General features: G+C 45.0%; 1 long non-coding RNA gene across 1 annotated transcript; it reads right to left on the bottom strand.

Annotated features, from left to right (window-relative positions):
• Positions 1–17,153: 17,153 nt before the first annotated feature.
• LOC109245475 (uncharacterized) lies at positions 17,154–19,225 on the bottom strand. The gene is made up of 2 exons (XR_002070905.2): positions 18,919–19,225; positions 17,154–18,809 (listed from the first exon to the last, which is right to left on the bottom strand). It is a non-coding gene; the product is annotated as an uncharacterized LOC109245475 (long non-coding RNA).
• Positions 19,226–22,578: the final 3,353 nt, after the last annotated feature.

Here is a 22,578-nt window from a genome sequence, read left to right as displayed (position 1 = left end):
GTATGCACAAAGTCTGTTAGAAATGGAGAAGTTACTATCTAACCAAGACACCCAAAAAAAATAAAGCCACATAAAAGACAAGGAATAAGAAAACACAAGAGTCATATTATGCCTTCTTTGGACGGGGATGGGGTGCAGGTGGTAGAAGTATGGACGGCATCAGTGTGAGAGCTTAAAGGAAGAGCTGGCCAAATTCTCCTTGAAGGGTCAGGAGAGGCCTCAGACCGCATTGGAGCTCAGCTTTCATGGCTGAGCGAGGTTCCCCAGGCAGCCAGGCAAGGGGCAGCATGGGTTCGGATAAGAGTCCTACCCAGATCCCAAGAGACAGCCCCGCGGAGCTGTCCAGTAGATAGTAGGCTTAGTGCGGGGGCTTCCCTCCAGGGTCATAGACTCCACCCTCTCCTGGATGGTGTCACAGAGGAAACCGAGCAATCTAGCTTGTCGTCTCAGAATTTATTTACACATGGCACCTGTCTGCATCATGGGGGTATGAGATGTAAGGTCCCAGGCTGAGGTCCACAGAGAAATCTGACTAAGGGTGACACACGGTAAGCACCCCTCTCTGGAAAACACCTTCACGATTCTCTCCAGATCCAGCAACCCCCCACCATTACCCCCAAGTAACCCATTCCATAGTAAGTAAAGGGAACCTCACTCAGGCAAACCTGCAGATGAGAATTTCATCACCAGTTTGAAGACGTTTGCCTTAGAAATGTCACTTCCATCAAGGACCTTGATAAGCACCAACCCACCAACCTTTGAAAAGTCTTGAGAGGGATCCAGGTTCACCTGAGATTTGGAGATCAAGAATTTCACCTAAATCCAGTGAATCCCAGCTCAGACTTAGAGCAAAACCTTGATTTCAAAAGCAGACTGAAAAGTAGTAGGTCTGGGATGGTTCTGGTCATGGTTAGGGAGATGCCAGATGGTAGAGAAGTATAGTAGTGCCGCCCGGGCACGGGGCAGAGGCATAGATTAGGGAGTCATCAGCATGCGAATGGCAGCTGAGTCAGTGGGATGCACGGGTTGCCCAACGAGAGTATGTACAGTGAGAAGCCAAGAGCCAGCCCTGGGAACACCAGCAGCAAGGGTAGAAGCAGAGGGTCCCTCCTCAAGGGAGACTCAAGACATCACATAGACAGTAGGAAGAGGACACGGAGAGTGTTTATTTTATTTTTTTAACGTTTATTTATTTTTGAAAGAGAGAAAGAGAGAGAGAGAGAGAGAGCACAAGCGGGGGAGGGGCAGAGAGAGAGGGAGACAGAATCCGAAGCAGACTCTAAGCTCTGAGCTGTCAGAGCAGAGCCCAATGCAGGGCTCGTACCCACGAGCTGCGAGATCACGACCTGAGCCGAAGTTGGGCACTTAACCAACCCAGGCGCCCCCAGAGAGTGTTTTATAAAGTCACAGAAGTTAAAGTTTCAAGGAAGATCTGTTTCTTACCCTCTATATCTGGTCTTCTTTATTCCACTGCAATTAAATTTTCAACAAGGCATACTGCCACTAAGAATAAAGAATGTATTTCCAGGCTTCTACTGCAGCTAAATATTGCTTTGTGATTTACGATTGCTTTATGACTTCTGGCCAATGAGAAAAAAGCAATTGTGGTGGCATAGCCACTGGCAATATCTATCAAAATCGGAAATACATAAATCCGTTGATCCTGTATATGTTTAACAATATAAGACTGGGGACAACCTAAATGTATGCATCATTAGGGAACAGAATACACAAATTACAGCACATCCATACAAAAACATGCTTTGTAGCAATTTTTTTAAATGAAGTATATTCATATGTACTAAATGAATATGTACTTTAAATGAAGTATACTCATATGTACTATATTGATGTTTAAATGCAAAAACAAGGGCCTGGGACACCTGGGTGGCTCAGTCAGTTAAGCATCTGACACTTGATTACAGCTCAGGTCATGATCTCACAGTTGTGGGATCGAGCCCCAGACTGGGCTCTGGGCTGACAGCACAGAGCCTGCTTGGGATTCTCTGTCTCCCTCTGTCTGCCCCTCCTCCACTCTCTCTCTCTCAAAAATAGATCAATAAACATTTAAGAAAAAAGAAAGGGCATGAGGAGAATGTATAGTATGCTACCATTTATGTACAAATGTGAGTATACATGTATTTACATGCTCGGGAATGCATTAAAAAATCTCAGAAAGGACTCACAATAACACATGGGAGAGAGGTACCTATGGACTGAGGGACAGGAATGGAAGGAGGTATACTTTTTATTCTAAATGCTTTTGGATTGTTTGATTCCTTTCCAACCACAGACATGAATTACCTATTTTATCTTATTTTATTTTATTTTATTCATTTTATTTTATAGCAACTTTATTAAGATATAATTTACATATCATAAAATGCACCCTTTAAAAATGTATATAATTCAGTATCTTTAGTACATTCACAGGGTCTGCAGCCATCACCACTGTCAATTTCAGAGCATTTTCATCATCCCAAAAAAGTAACCCCACACCCGACAGTCATTCCGATTATTCCTCACCCTCAGCCCCTGCCGTCCAGCCATCTGCTTCTTGTCTCTGTAGAGTTGCCTGTTCCGAATATTTCACACAAACGGAATCACACAATGGATGGTCTTCTGTGTCTGGCTTCTTGCACTTGACATAATGTTTTAAGGTTCATCCTTATTGTCGCACACGTCAGTGCCCCATTCCGTGTCATGGAGGAATAACACACTGCCATATGGGTAGTGCAAGCCTATTGATTCTCAGAGCTACTGGGAGCTAGAGAGGAGGGCCGGAATTGGGCCAGTTGAAATTCCACAAGGATCACCGTTCTTCCTGGGATCCAAACATTTTTCTTGAGTGAAAACTTCTGGTATTGTTGTAAGCCTTTGGTTAGTTTTCAGAGTTCTGAATATGTTGATTTTGATCACTCTTGCTTTTGATGGAGATGGGATTTTCAGAGGTCCTTATCCTGCCTGAAGTTACCTATTTTAATCATAAGTAAATCTTTTTCTTTTAAGAGTGAATTGGAGGAGGGGGTCATGAAAATTAAATGATGGATTGTATATAAAGCAACTAATCTAACCCCTGCAGTATGGTAAATGCTATTATTTTTATATCATCATGATTACTCCCGGCTGGCACTGAGTAGTTGAGTGGCAGGCAGAGCAGAGACTAGAACACCCGTCTTCTGACTTCCGGCCCAGTGCCTTTATGGGTGTACCACCCTGCCTGTCCCTCCTCACCACAAATGGTCTATATATTTAACAGGCTCTTATAGCCCCTTAACTATGTTGCATCAACCTCCAGGTATTATCTTCAATATAATTTTCAGACAGACTAAAGACCAACCTACAAGAAAGTAATGTCCCAGCACAGAACAACAGAGGGTGAGGGAGAATTGGACAAATGTGTGTGCATGCACGCATGTGCACATGCATGCGTGCACACACACACACACACACATGCACACACACACACACACAGAGTCATTTTCACTAAAAAAAAAACAAAAAAAAACCCAGAGTCCATTTGTCAACCAACACTGGCCAAATAAAGCCCTATAAGAGCAGTCCACATTCTTTAAAATATGGTTCACCAGTTTAGGGCAGAATGTAGTGGTCACTGCCCCAGGCTGTGGGACCAGCTGGATTGTTTGCTCCTTGTTCACTCAACTCAGCTTGCAGTTAAGTACAAGAAGAAACCTATCATGAAAAGCTTTTCTTTTATGAATTCCAGCAATAATTGTTTTAACTACTCTTTTACAGCAAATTTCAATACTGCTGCACATTTCAGCTTATCTTCAAATGACAAGGCTGTCTTGTAGGTAGTGACACCTCATCAACTGTTACGCTCCATGATTGCTTGCTAACAGTTGGCTTAAATATAAAGTTTAGTAACCTTGAACTTGGAAACAATGCAAGCATTGTTTAATTAACAATATTTAACAAATATTAATAATTTAACAATTAATAATTAAACAAATATTGTTTAATTAACAACAATTAATGCAAATTATTAATCCCATAGAGAGCACACTTAACGGAAAATAGGAATCTTCTTAGTGTTAATGAAATGAAACAAGTAACATTAGTTATAACAGCTAAGATTTATTGAGTCCCTATTATGTCCTAGGCACTGTGCCAACTGACTGACGGATGTTACCATCTTCCTAGAACTCTTCCTAGAACTCTCCAGATGAGTGCTATTATTATCTCTGTTTTCTATTAGGAAACTGAATCTCAGAGAGGTTAACTAACTTGCCCTCAGTCACACAGCTGGTAAGAGGCAGAGCTGGGCTTTTGATCCACACAGCCTAGATCTAGAACTGGAACCTATAAATACAGGATGAAACAAGAGTTTTGCTCTTTATATTGTTAAGCCCAACTTACTTTATTTCAACAAAACAACACATCCACTTTTCAATAAATTATCATGTTCCATTGCACTATCAACATCCTAAGAGTTGAGAGAAGTTATTAAAATCACATTAACAATGGCCTGGCTTTCTGTAGTATTTTTCCTCTCAATATTGCAAAATGCTTCTAGGTACATTATCGTGTGTATCTTCTCATATCCTGAGGAAGTAGGTCGTGGAAAGTCTCTTTGTCACACACAGCCTCACAAATAGAGAATCTGAAGTACAGAGAGGTTAAATAAAACTCATGGGAGAATTCATGTCAAGCAGTGAATTTTATATACTCAATTACCTTTAGAATCTAGATTTTGCACCTCCCAGGGAACTCACATATTGATCCTGAGAAACCATTAGGTGACAAGGTCTCTGCCCATGCTTGGCTGCTGTTCCCATGATTGGTTGAGAGGTCAGGGTGATGGGTAGGGGTGTGGCCAGAGTCTGTTTTGACCCTTAGTTTCATCACCTGCTTTAAGACTTTGAGAAAATTGCTTCACTTTTGTGGGCCTTGGCTTTCTCGGCTATCAAATGGGAATAATATCGTCTCCACCTCATGGAATCATTTCCATAATTAAATAAGACGGTATAGGCAAAGGGTTTGGCACTGACCTCACACAGAGCCTATACCTAAGGGCTGCGGGCAGTTACCATCAGCTGTGGCAATTGTGCTGACAAATATTTCTGTTCTTCTAAGTGAGCCCCAGGCATGGAGACTCTCCCCAAATCTTAGAAGGACTCCTGCTCAGATGGAGGTTAGAAGAACTGCTCTAGGAGGAAGGGGATACAGCACCCTGTGAATAGAGACCATAGTTGAGTATGGATTATTGTTTAAGATGCTTTTATATTAAATAAACTCAACATGGTCTAAACAAAGGAATTCAATATGACGATAAGTGCAGGGGTAGAGTGCTTCAGGGCTGACTAATTCAGCAACTCCCAAATCCTCAAGAATCCAGGCAATTTACATTTCTCCAGTCTACCATACTCAGGAGGTCAGTTTTGCCCTCGGGCTGGTTCCCTTCATCTTCACAAGATGGCCGCCACATCCCAAGATTACAAACAGCTACCACAAAGTCCCAAGAAGGACAAGGAGCTGTCTCTTTCTTCTCTATTTTTTAAGAAACAAACCTTTCCCAGAAGCCTCCAGATTTCCTGACATGTCTCATTGGCCAGAACTGGTCATATGTTCACTCTAAACCAATCATTGGGACTACCTGTCCCAGAGTTATCAAGATTTGGTTTCTAGGGTTAGAAATGAGAAACACAGAGAAGATGGACACCTGGACAAAATCTGGGTTCTGTTAGCAAGGAAGATGTCAGAGTGGCTGTTGGGTAGACTACCAACAGTGTTTGCACTTATCAGATGCCTACATAAACATGCTTTCTTGAAAGCAGGTCTGCACATACGTAAGATTGTGTGAAATGGGCATGCGTGTAAATTGTAAATGTGGACCTTAACATGTCATAACTCTGTCCTATGCTTTGGATTTCTGCAACAAATTTTCTGAATAAGAGGTCTCTCTCCTAACTATGCAGCTATCAGAACCTCAAAGCATCAAATGCTATAGTCAGGTAAGAGCACAGGGAGTAAAGGGGATATGCAGCCATCCAGGAAGGTAGACATACTGCCAGGGACATGTTTCAAAGGCTCATCCCTTGAAAGATTGGAACCCAAGACCACCAGAACTGAAAAGACCCAGAGACATAGCTGAGGAGATTTCTCCCCTGTCTCCCACCTGGACTCCCCACAAGCCTCACTTTTGCCCAACATTAAGCGCCTTCCCTGGCCTGACTGTTTTCCAGTTACAACTTCCAGGAAACTATTTCAAGAGGCTGAGGTATTTCTGGAAAGGGCAACAATCTCAGGGAAAGGAAACTCTGCCCTATACCTGATGTTTCTAAACGTTGGGGACCCTGCTGGTCTCACAGGGCAGACAGATCCTGGCGAACACAAACTCTAATTGTCCTGCATTCAGCAGCCGCCCTCTGAAAGTAAGGTCAGAAGATTCATTTTACTTATAATGTTCTTCTGATTGCAAATCAGAAGACTTTAATTTTGCCTAAAAGTATTTTGCTAGGGGGTTGAGGTTATTCAGGCAACTTCATTATTATTCCAGGGGCTGCCCAGATGCCCTGAGAAGATTTCTCCACTATCCTGGAGAGTCATGGAGAGACTCACATCATGGAGAGAGACCCAACAAGCATTTCCTCGCCTGCTTGTTGATGGGAGAGCTCCTGGAATTGAAGAATTTTTCCATGAGAACATAAATTGTCTACATGTCCGTAACAGGTATGCCCTGCTCATCAAATATGGAGTATAAATATAATTGCATCTGGTGTTTTGGGTTTTTTTGCTTTCATTTAATCACTAAAAACCCTCAAAAGGAAGCGTCAAGGTTTGATCTCTGCCTTAAAGCAAAGCACAGCTGATCTAGCTATCAGAGTTTCCAGAAACAGTATCCAAAGCAGTGGTTAACATCCCAATATCCATTCTACCCTCAAAAGCATTGTCCAAACATCTGGTGGTAAGCCATTTCCCTGGCCAGTGGGTGGTGTGCAACAGACATGAAATACGCATGTGACCCAGCCCTGGCCACACAGACATGAAGGGAAGCTGGGAAAGATGCTTTCTCTCCTGAAAAAGTGTATTTCCACAATCTCTAGGGAGGAATCTCTCTCTCAGTTGTCTCTCTCTCCTAGTAGCTGCTCTTGGCACCATATTCCTGAGCGTTAGTCACTCCTCACTTCTTGGAGGGGAAAAGAATACATCTGGGATAGAAAAACACCAGCTCAGAGTGTGCAGACGTTACTCTGAACGTGTAGAGCCATAGAGACTACTGATAGACTGCTTGGCATAATTTTGGAGTTTGCCTTTTTTTTTTTCCTGAAAGATTAAAGGAAGAAAAGGACCCTTTGCCATTATTTGGTTTAACTCACTCAAATAGATTCTAATGTGACAATGTCACTATGATTTAAGCTTGCATGTGAGAGGTTTAAAAGCAGTTGCTTGAAAGTTGCTTTGCATCTGGAAAAAAAAAACAACTTCAGAATGATTTTGATTTTCCATTCCTATGAAGAAATGAAGCTAAATGCTTTTATTCCTAAAAGTGCCCTCTCATAATTTGTAGGATCACAGTTGCAAGGCAGAAGTTGTAAATGACCCAGGAAAGGTCTCCCCAGCAATCACAACTGTCCACTCATGCTTTGATCTTCCCAGATGTTACTGGCCAGGCAAAAGAAGAAAGCTCAGGCACTACAGAAAAGTAATGCTGCTGAGTCATATTCATGGGTTTCTTTCCCTCTGAAACTACACTTCGTTTCAAGTGTGACCTTTGAGAGGAAACACAATATCAGCTGACTGTTAAGACAGTTGTCAGTTGTCAGATTAGTGGCCAGTGTGATGCTATTAACTGTCAGTCTCCCAACAAAATGTTTATTTCTATTTCATTAATACCATCACTGCTGTAGTTGAAAGGGTGAAACTAGGAGCGCCTGGGTGGCTCAGTTGGTTAGCGGCCAACTTCAGTTCGGGTCATGATCTCATGGCTCTTGAGTTCAAGCCCCATGTCTGGCTCTGTGCTGACAGCTCAGAGCCTGGAGCCTGCTTCAGATTCTGTGTCTCCCTCTCTCTCTGCCCCTCCCCTGCTTGTTCTCTCTCTCTCTCTCTCTCTCTCTCAAAAAATAATAAAATAATTTTTTTTTTAAAAAATGGTGAATGCATGTCGCAGTTCCCTGTATATTGCAAGCCTCTCTGTAAATACGATTCTCCCTCGATCGTGGCAATCCGCGTCAGGGCAAAAAAAACCCCTCCTCTACCATTGTACACAGAGCTCTTCAGATTTTCAGTCCTGGTTTAGGCTTTTCCAGGATTGTCAAGGTTTCTAGTTCTTTAAATGTGGACACCATACCTTGAGGGTAGGAGTCACTTCTGTACCCCTGTAGTTTCTAACACAGCTCGAGTGTAGGAGACACTCCAGCTAGCAAGTAGATAATGCATTGAAAATTGGGCCTGATCCCTAGGGGGCAACATAGTCAAACACATCGGGGAGGTTGGACGCCAGCCAGCAGAGGGCGGGCAGCAGGAAGCGGCACATCCCACCGGGACGGAAGTGGAGCCAATATGCAAATGAGGCCAGGCTCCAAGCCCTGACGGAGTCCTGCACAGCCAGACAGTCCAGAGGGTTTTGACAGACCTTCTCTCCGGGTTTAGCCATTGTGGACGTGTGCCACCTTACCTCTAGCACCGCCACACCAAATCTTGAAGCTGCGATCCATCTTTCATACCCACTCCCCTATGCCCACCCCCACCCCCACCTCCCACCCCACTCCAACCCCAAGAGCTGAGAGTTAACAATGTCTATAACATCAGGATTATGCCACTTTTCTAGTAAAAAACAAGAAGGTGAAAATAGTAATGAACAACACAGAAGGGACTTAAGCACCTGAAAATATGCCATGATTGTAATAGTTACCATTTATTACTGACTGCTGGGAGCTGCTCAGCCACCTTTCTCACTTAAACCTCACACTCATCACATGAAGGATCTGCTGTGGAGTGAGGTGCCCAAGCTGCACTGGGGGGACAGGCAGCACCGGGATTCACTCAGGGTCCGTGCCCTTGCCAACACTGTATTCTATTCATTCGCTCCCCAAACCCTTATTGACTATTCAGTAGGGGCCCTGCATGCTCCATGTTGTCAGGGATACAGAGATAAAAGACACAATCCCCTCTTTTAAGAGCTCATTGTCCAAAGAAGCTCACGGACTAGTAATGAGATGATTACAGTATGATGAGTCCAGTATGGGCATGACGGAGAAGAGTCTCCAAAGGCAGCCTGGGAGGGCCAGCAAACACTTCCAGGAGGAAGCCCTGTTGTTTCACAAGAGCAGCCCTGTTGATAGCCTTAATGGCACTGCACACTTGACTACCATATGCCTGGAAATTGCCATGCTAATCTACAGTGACCACCACAGATGTGCATGGTGTCCCTCCCTTGTTTCTCAATGCCCACGGAACAGCCATACTGGCAAACTTGCATCAGAACAAGTTTTGGAGGATAAATAGGGGAGCAGGCAGTCAAATAGGGAATGGGGTGGGAGGGGGGAGGGATTTTAGGCAGAGGGAATGGCCTGAGAAGAGTCTCTGTGACTGGAGCATAGGTTCCAAGAGGAATGGGGACAAGAAGACCAAGAGGTAGACAGGATCCAGGTGACATTGAAGGCCTTTTATATCATGCCAAAGAGCACAGATTGTGTTCTAAAAGTTAGGAGGGTGTTTGGGGGAATGTTATACAGGGAATGGCAATGTCATAGATGTGGTTTCAGAAGTATCATTATGCCAGCATTACGAAGAATGGATTGGAACGCAACAGTCCTTGGATACAAAGACCAGGGAGAAGCTTCCTGCATCATCCAGAGGAGGAAGTACAAGGACCTGAGAAAAGATGGTCATGGCAGGAGTGGAAGGAAGTAGAAGAAGAGATCAGACTTACCAACCAAATAATTGTAAATATGGAATGTGGGAGGATGACTCCAGGGCTCCGGCTTAGGTCACCAAGTGGATGGTGACACCATTTCCTTTGGGTGAGCTCTGGGACTGTGGCTTATGCAGGGCTGCATTACTTGGCACAAGGCACGGTGACAAGTACATAGTCGGTACTCAGTAAATATTTATGGGATGGAATGAGAGTATGAATGCCTGAGTGAGGAATATTAACAAAGAACAATGGGAGAGTGGGGTTTGGTTGACGGTGCACGTTGAGTATGAGATGCTTATGAGATCGTCAGAGGAAGATGGGCTGCAGGCTGTCGTACATAAGACTGGAATTCAAGAGAGAGATCTGGGCCAAAAGTCTAGACTGGGGAAGCATCCATATCCACATTCAGAGTAAGGAGAATGGCAGACAAAAGAAGTCACAGTCAGACATTGGGAAACATGGACAGTTCCAGCAGAAGAACAAGGGCCCTGGGAAAGAGGTGTAGAAGGAAGACAAGAAAGAGTGATGGCGTAGAGTTCCAGGAAGGAGAGGCTGTCCCCAGCCCCTGGAGGCCAAGTAGAACAAGAGCTGGAATGTATGGAGAACAGAAGTCACAGGACTGCGTCTGAGGGTCACCCCAGGCAGAGTGTGTGGGAGCTGGCTTGGGCGAGCTCACGGAAACCAAGTGTTAAATTTTCAGGGATTTTGCAAGCTGGTGTTAAACATAGCTGCTGTTAAAAATTAAATTATAGGGGTGCCTGGGAGGATCAGTCTGTTAAGCGTCTAACCTCAGCTCAGGTCATGGTCTCACGGTTTGTGGGTTCAGGCCCCACAGTGGTCTCTGCACTGACCGTGCAGAGCCTGCTTGGGAGTCTCTCTCTCTCTCCCTCTCTCTGCCCCTCCCCCACTTGTGTTTTCTCTCTCTCTCAAAATAAATAAATAAACTTAAAAAAATTAAATTATAGGGGTGCCTGGGTGGCTCAGTTGGTTAAACGCCGACTTCGGCTCAGGTCATGATCTCGCAGTTCATGAGTTCCAGCCCCGTGTTGGGCTCTGTGCTGACAGCTCAGAGGCGGGAGCCCGCTTCAGATTCTGTGTCTCCCTCTCTCTCTGCTCCTTCGCCACTTGTGCTCTGTCTGTCTCTGTCTCTCAAAAATAAATAAACATTTTTAAAAATTTTTTAAAAAATTAAATTATATAAACTTACAAACTGACTAAATTTTGCTAAAAACAGAAGTAATAAACACCTAAAACTCTTCACTTCCTAATTATTGACATTTTAGTATTCTCTGTGCCATCCAGGTTACTTACATCGACTGTGTTTGTTTGGTACAAATACTTTATTTCTGTGTGTCCCTGCTCCTCTCTTCCCAGCTCCGTGCTCAGTGACATCACGGGGGCGGGGGGGGCGGTCACTGGAGATGGGCCAGTGTGGGGATGTGTACACCATGCAGCAGACCCTGCAATTCAGGGTTCTTCCAGAGAGCTGGGTGTTGGCATGTACCAGCACACCACTGAAAGCTGTCCTCTCCTGCCAGAGGACGCCCCCTCCATGTCTCCCTGTCAGGGGGCGGCATTGATCTCAGTCTGGTGACGCTGGTGTAGGAAGAGGGGTGGGCAGCAGAGGGCTTAGACTAGGACCACTCTTACCTTCAGGGAATGCCTACTGGCTACTGCACTGTTCTAGAGAGTTCTATCCAAGTTGAGGCAGGGGTCAGCTGGCAAGGATACAGAGGATTGGGGACAAGGAGAAAGCAGGTGGCAGGGATTGGGTTGGGGAGGGGGGTGCCAGTCACCTGGTCAGACACTCACTGCTGGATTTCAGGGCCAGGAAAAAACCAGGATTGGGGCAGAGGCCAACCTGACAGACTGGTTAACCATCCTGTGCTTGTGTGGGGCCAGAGCAGCAGCGGACAGGGAGGGGGTTTTCGTTCTCATTGCCTCAAGCCTGGCTGACAGGAGCCTGCAGGTGGTGGAGGGGAACCAGGCTGGGAAGGCAGGATCTGGCAACCAAGCAGTGGGAAGTGAATTTATTTATTAAAAAACAAAACAAAACAAAACAGAGGCGCCTGGGCGACTCAGTCAGTTAAAGTGTCCAACTTTGGCTCAGGTCATGTTCTCACAGTTTGTGGGTTCAAGCCCTACATCGGGCTCTGTGCTGACAGCCCAGAGCCTGGAGCCTGCTTTCTATTCTGTGTCTCCCTCTCTCTCACACTCTGTCTCTGTCTCTATCTCTGTCTCTGTCTCTGTCGCTCTCTCTCTGTCTCTCAAAAATAAATAAACATTAGGGACGCCTGGGCGGCTCAGTCGGTTAAGCGTCTGACTTCAGCTCAGGTCATGATCTCGAGGTCTGTGAGTTCGAGCCCCACGTCAGGCTCTGTGCTGACAGCTCAGAGCCTGGAGCCTGTTTCAGATTCTCTGTCTCCCTCTCTCCCTGACCCTCCACCGTTCATGCTCTGTCTCTCTCTGTCTCAAAAATAAATAAACGTTAAAAAATATATATTTTAAATAAATAAATAAATAAATAAACATTAAAAAAATTTTTTAAACCACTAAAATAATTTTGAAAAACTCTGACCTGATGGCTAATGTGCATCACTGGTTATGCCTGGTGTTTACTGAAGAGAGAGGAAGAAGTGAGGCGCATTGTCCACAGAGAATTAAAACATAAGAAGGAAACCAACTAATTGGCCTGCTTTTTATTATCTCCACATGTGGCAATTCTAAGCGGTGGTAGCGATAAGATACTCCTTCGGGGCAGGCCGCTGCCACCGCCACCCTCCACACAGATGTGTACTTTTGACAGCGTTCTATGTAATCGTTTGATTGTTAGAAAAGCTGACGCGTTCCTCTTTAGTTCCTCTTTGCGGGTTAGCTTCATAGAATCCCTTATTTTTAGAGCGTTGGAGCCACGTCTTGTTTTTCCATTTGGACGACAACGTGTACCAAGGGGCCAAGGGTCTATCAGTTGTGCTTGGGGTAGCTAAGAACGCTGTGAGAAATGTGTGCTTTGGAAATGAAATTGGTAGAGAGCCTCATTTTGTGCGTGCAATACAAGAAGTCAGAAGTCCGCTCTGAGTCACCAGTCTCCTATTATTCTAGCATCGAACCTGCGGAGCAGAGGGAGGTTTGAAGCATGAAAAGGGCTCTTTAAAAAGACATAAGCGTGCAGACGTGGAAGGGCTGACCTCAAAGCAAGTTCTGGCGCATATCAGCTGTATCACCTTGGAAGCACTCTACTGAACTGCTCTGAGCCTCAGTTTCTCCATTTAGTAAAATGGGACTAATAACACCGGATCAGCTACTACCCAGGTTATTGTTAAAGGTCCAGTGAAACCAGGTATAGGAAGGGGTGATGCTTATTATAAAGCATGGTGCTTTCCAGGATTCAAGAAGGGGAAAGTGGAGCCCAGAGCAGGCGTATCTGAGCAGATTCCGTGTAGCTTTAGGTCTGGAGCTTTAATTTCCACTGTAGATACGGTGTGCTTAGCAAAGTTTGAGGGCATCAAAGTGAAAATTTGAAACTTGGATACGGGGTAAACAGCTCCGTGGGAAAAGGAGCCAGGCCAGGGCTCTTCTGGAGTGGGGCTCACTCCAGGAAGCAAAGTGAGAAAGAAGGTTCCAGAGAACAGCAGTCACATGGCTGAGCCTGCATGTGTCACAAGTTCAGAGTTGCTGTGTCTGGTTGGGAAGGAAGTTAGGTCTAGAAGAATATCTTGGAGGAGCGTCTCCAACATCACTTGCCAACTGGCAGATTCGATTTGTAACCAGAAGCCTCTTCTCTCTTCATTGGCTTTGCTGCATTTTGGAAGAGCGGGTGTTTCTTCTGTAAAGGACTGTGGTGGAAATCCTGTGAATCCCTCCAAATCTCTCAAATCAAATGGAAAATAAAACAAATGAAGATGCTCTCTGGCCTCTTTTTGACTCAATCAACAGAGAACACATATTGCGATGTAAAACATGAGCTTTTTTTCTCTACTACCTGGAAATGGATGGAAAGTCTTTTCCAGAGGTTGCTGATGTTGGCATCATGATGATGGGTGGGTGATAGGCTGGCTGTCAGCCCTCCCAGGCAGGTGGTCCACCTGCCTTCTTTGATGCTGGGGCTCCTCTGCCATAGCAGGGTAGGGAAGGGAGCTGGGGAAGTGCCCTCTGCTTCCAGCCAGACCCTCCTGGAATGAATGGAGCCTTTGCACATAGATCTTCAGGTCTTCTCCATGGAATTTAGGTAACTAAAGGCAGAGACAGGTCACTGCAGAGAAGTGTCTGCTCCCTTTTCTAACTAGTGCTTAATATACAGTGTAAGGTTGAGAAGAACAAGACACATCAGATTTGAAGAAACAAGCCATTGAGATAGATGATCCTGGGGTTCAGATGGTTGACCCAGGAGCAGGGCAGCCAGGGAGCCATGAATCTAGAGTCGTGTTCTTCCTTCCTGGAGACACAGCAGGTGAGCTTCCCTCCTAGGGGGAACCCTGCCCTTTCCATGAGTCACTTCCACACCCTATGCACCTGTCCGATTCCAGTAGCCCAACCCTCTATGCCCATGAACAGCTTACACTTCCCATAGCCCTGACAATCTGCCCCAGTGGCAACTCCTCAAAACATCGAGGGGAAGTACCGTCAGTTCTGTCCTGGAAAACGTTGCGGGTTAAGACACATGGCCAAGTGCTCCCAATTAATTACTGGCAAATCTAGAATCGGCCACATTATATGTTTCCAGCACATTTCACAAACTGCCCAGCCGCTTTTTGTTCTTTAAATAAAATATCTATGAAATACACCAGAACCTCACCAGGCGGGATTTTTAGAGCAGAGGAAGAAAGCAAAGCAGGTGTCAAGGTTCATTAACCTCACCTTGGTCCCTTTCTAAAAATTGACTCACTGAGATGTCCAGGCTGCTTTTTAAAGCTCCACATGCATATGATATATCATTACGCTTGCTTTGTATATGCATTTTTAGGTCTATTTTTGAGCCAGTTGCTGTACTGAATCAAGAGGCTTTTAACTCTGATATTCTGGATCTAAAATAATCTGCCACCGTGTTTCTCATCGCTGGGCCCTCTCTGGATCTATTTCCAACTCATTATCCTGCTCATGCTTATTGGCTTCCACATTGGAACGGCCAGCAGATGCAGAGAAACCCAACCTTCACATTTAATTGAGGCCACGAAGGCCCTTTCCTTGGCAAAACGGAGGGCGAAGTATAAATTGCAGATGCAGTAACCAGCAAATGGATGTCGTATCAGAAGCTGGCTCTCCCCCAGCCATGTCCAAAAGCCTCCGCTATAAATACGTAGAGGAAGTAAACCTTAACCACACCGAGGCTAAAAAAAAAGACGCCGGTTTCTGTATGTGGCTTTTGTAAATCAGTTTCATTGCGTCACACTTCCACCTCGAATGCATGACAATAAGGTCAGGGTTACCCAGTAGAAGGCAGAAAAAACCCCACATGTATCACCATATGGCACCTTCCTACACAGTCTGTTTTTCCCTTGGCGATGACAATGAATCACTTGTTGACAGCAGCGGGGCGGTCACATGGCAGATGTGAAACACACCTCGTGGCGCAAAGCCACAGCGAGCAGGAATGTGGCGGGGGTGGAAAGGCCCTGGCACTTCCTTGTGGAGGCCAGATATGACCAGGCCTGTCTGTACTGTATGGAATTAAATAACCATGTGGCAAAAAGCTACGACTCTGGCTTTGCAACACTAAACTGTAAAATGTGTAGGCAGCGCCTGATACATCTTGCAAAATATAATTACAGATCTCCAGTGCTTTGAGAGTTTGCATGGAAATGATCCAAACCAACTCAAAATAGTAACAAAGGCTGCGTGCAAACGTGTGGCATGGATTCTCTGAAAAGGCACCAGGAGGAAAGCCAAACATTAATAAGCCTTTTAGGAGCAGGAGGGGATCGTTTGGTTCAACGATGACTGTCACGTTCAGAGACAGCTATCCCTCCACTCCAACCCACTCTTCCCTTTGAAGAATTAGATCTGAAATCCTTAAGGGCCAATGTGTATGCGTTGATATTCCCAGTCACACACATTTCAGAAATAAAATAAGCCACGCAGCTACAACAGCAGGGACCTGGAGGTGTTGGTTTGGTTTTGTTTTGTTTTGTTTTATCACTTGAATACAGTTCAGTAAATTTCTGGAAAGAAAGGACCTGGGGTAGATTGAGCAGCATCCATCACCAAGAGCCAAAAATTTCACACCTGCTAATTTTCCATCCTGACTCTCTTGCAAAAAGACTAATATTTATTCACCAGGGAGCTTCAGGAACAAGTAGGATATTAGCCAGGAAAACCTATCACAGCAGACTGCTTTGTACCAAAGAACTTATAAAAAGTCCTGGGCCCATCAGCATGGTAGGTTGGGAGTTATATTAGCACGTTTCCCCCACTACTTATCATTACAAAACTTTTTTTTAAACTTTAAAAATAGTTGATCACAAAAACAGGGGCAATGTTTATAGTACATACATGTTTTCTGAAAGATTTTATTTTTAAAAAATTTTTTTTAACATTTATTTATTTTTGAGACAGAGAGAGACAGAGCATGAATGGGGGAGGGTCAGAGAGAGAGGGAGACACAGAATCCAAAGCAGGCTCCAGGCTCTGAGCTGTCAGCACAGAGCCCGATGCAGGGCTCGAACTCACGGACCACAAGATCATGACCCGAGCCGAAGTCGGACACTTAACCGACTGAACCACCCAGGCGCCCCGAGGAAGATTTTAATGAAATAAATAGCTGATTAAATATACATTCATTAATCCAAATAGTGTTTAACTGTATCTGGGCTTTTGTTTAGATGTTATTCTCCTGCAGGAGAATTCTGACACCTGGACATACACTGGGTCATATGTGCAACTCACTATGTGATTCCTGGTTCTCTGGTGACCCTCGTCCCCTTGTTCCCAGGGGCCGGGCTGGCCTTGTTGGTGCTATGTCACCTGCCTCCTGTCCACAGCAGTGGGGACCAGAGGCGCACACTCTCCAGATCTGGCCGCTCACTGGCCCTTCTTCTGGAAAATGAAATGGAACAAAGAAAGCTTTCCCAATAACTGGACTTAAAATGTGTACCCGTGACTATGGCCAGTGATCACATTCTACCCCGTGCACTGAGGAGCAGGGAAGCTGGTTTGCAGAAACTGGAGAGAAAGCCCAGATTTCTTCTCACGTTTAAGTCTGGTCCCTCTCCGAGGCCCAGCTGCAAGCTCATTCCAGCCGATCACAGAAACAAAGACAAGGCTTATAGTGCATACATGTTTTCTGGAAGATTTTAATGAAATAGATAGCTGGTTAGATACACATTCACTGATTCAAGCATGGTTTAACTGTACCTTGGCTCTTGTCTAGATTTCTATTCAAATTCCTATTTTTTGAGAACTTTTATTTCCCTTGTTTGTTTCAGCCTGGCAATTTCTGCCCCACGCAACCAAGAGATCTCTAACTGGCACACATTCTTGTGTCTGAGTCACATCATTCCATGGCGCTTTGGGCTGCAGGCTGATGTAACAGGAAACGCCTTGCCGCGTCTCACAGGTACTGGCTCTATGTTCTTTGGGCAGAGGCTACAGGCAGTGGGGTGTGAGTTCTGGCTCTGTGCATTTGAAACATGAACACTTAGCAAGTCTTTTAGCCTGCAAGCTCCTCAGCTTCCTCAGCTGTAAAATGAGATAAACAAACTAAAAAATGATCACGTGATAAAGCACAAAAAGCTTGACCCTTGGGGTTAGTCCAGGGACAAAATCCCAGTTCTGTCACCTCCCAGAGCCTGAGGGTCCTCACTGTGAGTGACAAGTCCTGCATAATAGGCGTGCCTTTTTTTAAAATATTTTTTTAACATTTATTCATTTTTGAGAGACAGAGTGCGAGAAGGGGAGGGGCAGAGAGTGGGGGCCCCGGGGGAGACGCAGACTCCAAAGCAGGCTCCAGGTTCCAAGCTATCAGCACAGAGCCTGATGTGGGGCCGAACCCATGAACTGTCAGATCATGACCTGAGCTACAGTCGGATGTTCAACCGACTGAGACACCCGGGCACCCCATAACGGCCACGCTTATTATTACTGTTGCTGTTATCGCGACTGCCCTTCCTTCTCTTCCCGGCGAATGTGAACATTCTTTGTGATCTATTAAGAACAATTCCCGAAATAAAGGGTATCAAGACTCTTTCTTTAAAAATCAAAAGCATGGGAATGCAAGCTGGTGCAGCCACTCTGGAAAACAGGATGGAGTTTCCTCAAAAAACTAAAAATAGAACTACCCTACGACCCAGCAATTGCACTACTAGGCATTTATCCAAAGGATACAAGTGCACTGTTTTGAAGGGACACAGGCAACCCCATGTTTATAGCAGCACGATCAACAATAGCCAAAGTATGGAAAGAGCCCAAATGTCCATCGAAGGATGAATGGATAAAGATGTGGGATATATATACAATGGAGTATTACTCGGCAATCAAAAAGAATGAAATCTTGCCGTTTGCAACTACGTGGATGGACCTGGAGGGTATTATGCTAAGTGAAATTAGTCAGAGAAAGACAACAATCAGATGATTTCCCTCATTTGAGGACTTTAAGAGACAAAACAGATGAACAAGAGGGAAGTGAAGCAAAAATGATATAAAACCAGGGAGAGGGACAAAACAGAAGAGACTCATAAATATGGAGAACAAACAGAGCGTTCCTGGAGGGGTTGTGGGGGGGGGGATGGGCTAAATGCGTAAGGGGCACTAAGGCATCTACTCCTGAAATCGTCCTTGCACCAGATGCTAACTCTTTGGATATAAATTTACAAAAATAAAAAAATTTTGAAAAATCAAAAGCAGCTTCTGCTTCATCTCTGTCACTCAGCTGGAGGCGGGGGGACATCTCTCTGTCAATGACATCTCAGCTCTGCTTGTTGATCCAACATGAAGGCTGTAAGACACGTAGGAAATAGACGTCTCCCGTCTTTGAAGAAAAGGAGAGGCAGCCAGGTAGGAGAGGGAGACCACCAGACCTGGCTGCCCGTCCTCAGGCCACTTACCCACTCTGAGATTCTCTCTGTAAACCGGGATGCTGATGTCATCTACTCCCAGGGACACTGGACTCACTGGGGCTAGCGTGCCTGAAGAGGCGCTCCACACCAAACGCCTTGATGACAGCCCTCGCTTGGAACCCGCCTTTCTAACTCTCCTGTCTTTCCCCCTCTGCGGCAGAAATAGAATAATCATTCCGACAGCCGTGAGCATGTCTCCGTGTTAGCAGGAACCCCGACGTGTTTCTCCTCAATCAGCAATGTTCCTACCAGGTCATCAGTTTAGGAAGAGGCAAATCAGACCTCCTTCCCTTAACATTTATTACCTTATTTGGGTTTTTTAGGAACTGAAATTTGCATTGGGCGCAACTTAAAGAGGACAATGTTGACCGCTCAAATGCATCAAAATCTAAAGTTCATACCAGGATCCTGTTTTCACTTTAATCACAATTCATTTTTAAACCAAAGTCAAAGGGGTTTCATTCTAGAAAATGAGAAGCTGAGTGACAAACTAAAGATAAAATTATGGTCTGGGTTCCCAGTTTCAGGCCACAGTCAATTCTCAAAACCGTCCTGGAAAATGGTGATACTGTGAACTCCTCAGGGGGAGTTGTGGGGGTGAGAAGCCGAAGGGTGTGGCGTCACACAGGGGCCCACAGGGGACAGGCCCAGGAGAGGCCCTGCTTGGAGCCATGTCTGCTGTCTCCCAAGGCATCCGCTCACCCTGGTTTGTCCAGAACCATCTCGGTGTTAAGTCTGGGACCCAGGTGACTCCTCAGTCTCAGGCAAACAGGGACAGTGGATCATCCCATCCCACACTGGTATGAACTGCTTCATGTTCACGTAGCCTTTTAGCCTTATTACACATTCTGATCCCCGCCTAGTCTATCCCGTGGACTTTTCTTCAATTTGATTTCTTTTGCTTTCTTGCCTAAATAGCAGAAGACAAATACAACAGAAGGAGAAAAGCGTTTTAGGACAGAGAAGCCAGTGAGGCTAGAAACCACTGCTCTTGGAGTAGAAGGCACTTTCCCTCACTTTTCCCACAGTTCAGGACCACAGGAGCAGGCAAACACTGTCCCTGGTGATCAGCAGCATTCATGGCTTGGCATTAAGGCTACATTTGTACCCTTACTTTTATATAAATTTTTATAAGACTATTAATTGTCACCGTTGACACTATACTTAACATCCTGTTCATACCCCTTCTTCTGCAGTGGAGAGCAGAGGAGGGAAGATGTTTCCTCTTTCCAGCCAGAGGAAACACATTTGCAAAGAAAATGAACCCCTGTAGGAAATTCCTCTTGCCTAGTCCTTTTTTTTTTTTTAAAGTAAATTTGCTGCGGAGAGGGTGGTTCATCACGGTTATCAAAGCAATATATGCATATTGTCACAAACTAGGAAAATAGAGAAGGAATTTTAAAAATCACACATAATCCCAGAATGGTATCTTTTAAAGCAAGCTGAACAGCAACACACCCAGTGGACATCTTCAGTGAGCAGTACCCGTTCAGATGGGCTACACCGTCATCCCCCAGAGCCGCTGGCTGCCCGGAACATTCTGTGTTCTACAGCCTTTTATACAGCAGCGGCAGCAGCAAAAACAGCTCCCTTGTTACTAAGTGACAATAGTTCTTTTTCTCTAGGATGCTGAATTTGTGTCAGAGCCTTGAACCAATCAACCCATCCATCAACAAATCCCTGCCGTTTATGTGATGGAACAGCTCCCTGGGACCCCAACTTCACGACAGGAAATGTCCCGGGCAAGTGTAATGAGTTGTATCAGTGAACAAAGAGAATGCCTGGGAGGGGTAGCCAGGGGACCTGTTCTGGACTGGGAGGCAGGGAGCTTCCCGAGGGCATCATACTCAAGCCAAGACTAGCCAGCGTACTAGGAGGAGCTGGGTGAAGACAGAGAGGAAGGCCAGAGGGGCAGCCCGTGAGAAGGTCTGGGGGCTGGAGCATCCTGACGGAGGGGCTACACGGGACAAGGTCATAGTGAAGGCCAGGATGCCTGAAATACCCAGGGCCAATGAGAGTGAGGCATGAGCCAAAGATGCCAGAGGAAATAGGACAGAAAGGGTAAGGTATGCAGGTCTGTGTTCTTGATTTTGGCTTTCCACCAAGAGCAATGGGAAGCCTCCCAAGGCTCATCCACAGGGGCACGACAGGACCTCTACAGTGAGCAAGCCTGGCTGCAGAGAGCAGCGTGGGCGTGGCAGAGAGTGACTGGGTCAGAGGCATCTGCAGAAGGAGAGGGGAAAACAGGTGTGTTTGCAAGGGCTCCAGGAGTCAGAATCAGCCTTGGTGACTGATTTAATAGTGCAGTGAGAGAGACAGGGCCCAGATGGCAGGTTGCAAAGGGAGAGGTGTGAAAGCTTCAAGGACAGCCCCCAGGGGCAGGGCCCGCTCCCTGGGTGTGTGGCTGCTACAGTCACCCAAGCTCGTCCTCAGAAGGGCCGAGTACTGGGTTTACTGCTTTGCTGTCGCTGATCATTTTCCAACAAGGAGCCCTGCATTTTCATTTTGCACCAGGCCTGCAAATTACATAGCTGGTCTTGCCCAGGGCTAATTGTCTTCTACATGTTCCGCTTGGCTAATGGCACTTGGACTCCATCCAAGGCCTTGAGATTGTTGATTTATCCTGTCAGGCGGGACATGCGTGTAAAGAAGGCTCACTGGACCCAGTTCAGTGCAGTTTGTGTCTGTGAGCATATCAATGATGGTCTGTGATGAAAGTGCCTGAGAGCAGAAGACAGAAGACTGTTTTTACTGGCTTTGGGACAGGAAACTGAGGGCATTTTAATAACATCAGCCTCAAGTTTGCTGCTTGAGTAAAAGAGGGATTTTCCTCATCCCCAGGTTCATTTAGTTTAGTAATTCAAGCTAAAAAACTTCATTTGTTCAAGCTGAAGCTAAATGGATATTCTGTTTGGCAGAAAAGACTTTGAAAAAATGAGTGATTTATTCTTTTATTTAAGCTAAGAATGTCATAAGATGCCTGACTCTCAGGCAACATGAAATTTGCATTTGAAAAAATTATTATCGTAAGGGTTTAAAAGAAAATATGTGAATATTTCTATGCTTGAACTTCAGGGAAGAAAAAAGAGATAGTCCTTTACCAAAGCTCAAGGTATAACACAATAAACTGATTATTCAAGGAACTCTATAAATTTACCAGAATCCTTATGTAGGCTTGTAGGCTCCAGACCAAATAATAATTATTACTTTTACTACTAAGTGAGAAAATAAACTATTAAGAATAACTAAGATATAGATCACCATCCTGAATTTCTTTAGGTATCATATATCCACTTACAACAGCAAATCTCTATAAAATACTAAAATTATAGGAAGAATAGGGAGAATTTGGCAAGCCCTTCCAAATATTTACAAGGCTACGTCTTTCAAAGTCGAGTTAGTAATGTAGTCTAAAGGAAGGGCTTTGAAGTCAGGAAGTTTCAGTTTCAAAGCCTGGATCCAGCTTGGACAAGTTACTTAAATTACCTCTGTGTCCCCACATGCAAATGGAGGTAATCCCTACTTTCTGTTTGTAATTTGCATGTTGTAATTAGTCGATAATTTGCATTTTTTAAAGCTGCATTTTTTTAAATGACTGCTAAAAAACAGTTAAATGCACAGTTACCTGTGTGAATCTTCATCAGTTTC

Source organism: Panthera pardus, unplaced genomic scaffold (assembly GCF_024362965.1).
Source record: "Panthera pardus isolate Hobbes unplaced genomic scaffold, ASM2436296v1 HiC_scaffold_17, whole genome shotgun sequence".
Classification (NCBI taxonomy): Eukaryota; Metazoa; Chordata; class Mammalia; order Carnivora; family Felidae; genus Panthera; species Panthera pardus.
The sequence above is the reverse complement of the archived record's forward strand: the minus strand, read 5'-3'. Positions and strand labels throughout refer to the sequence as shown.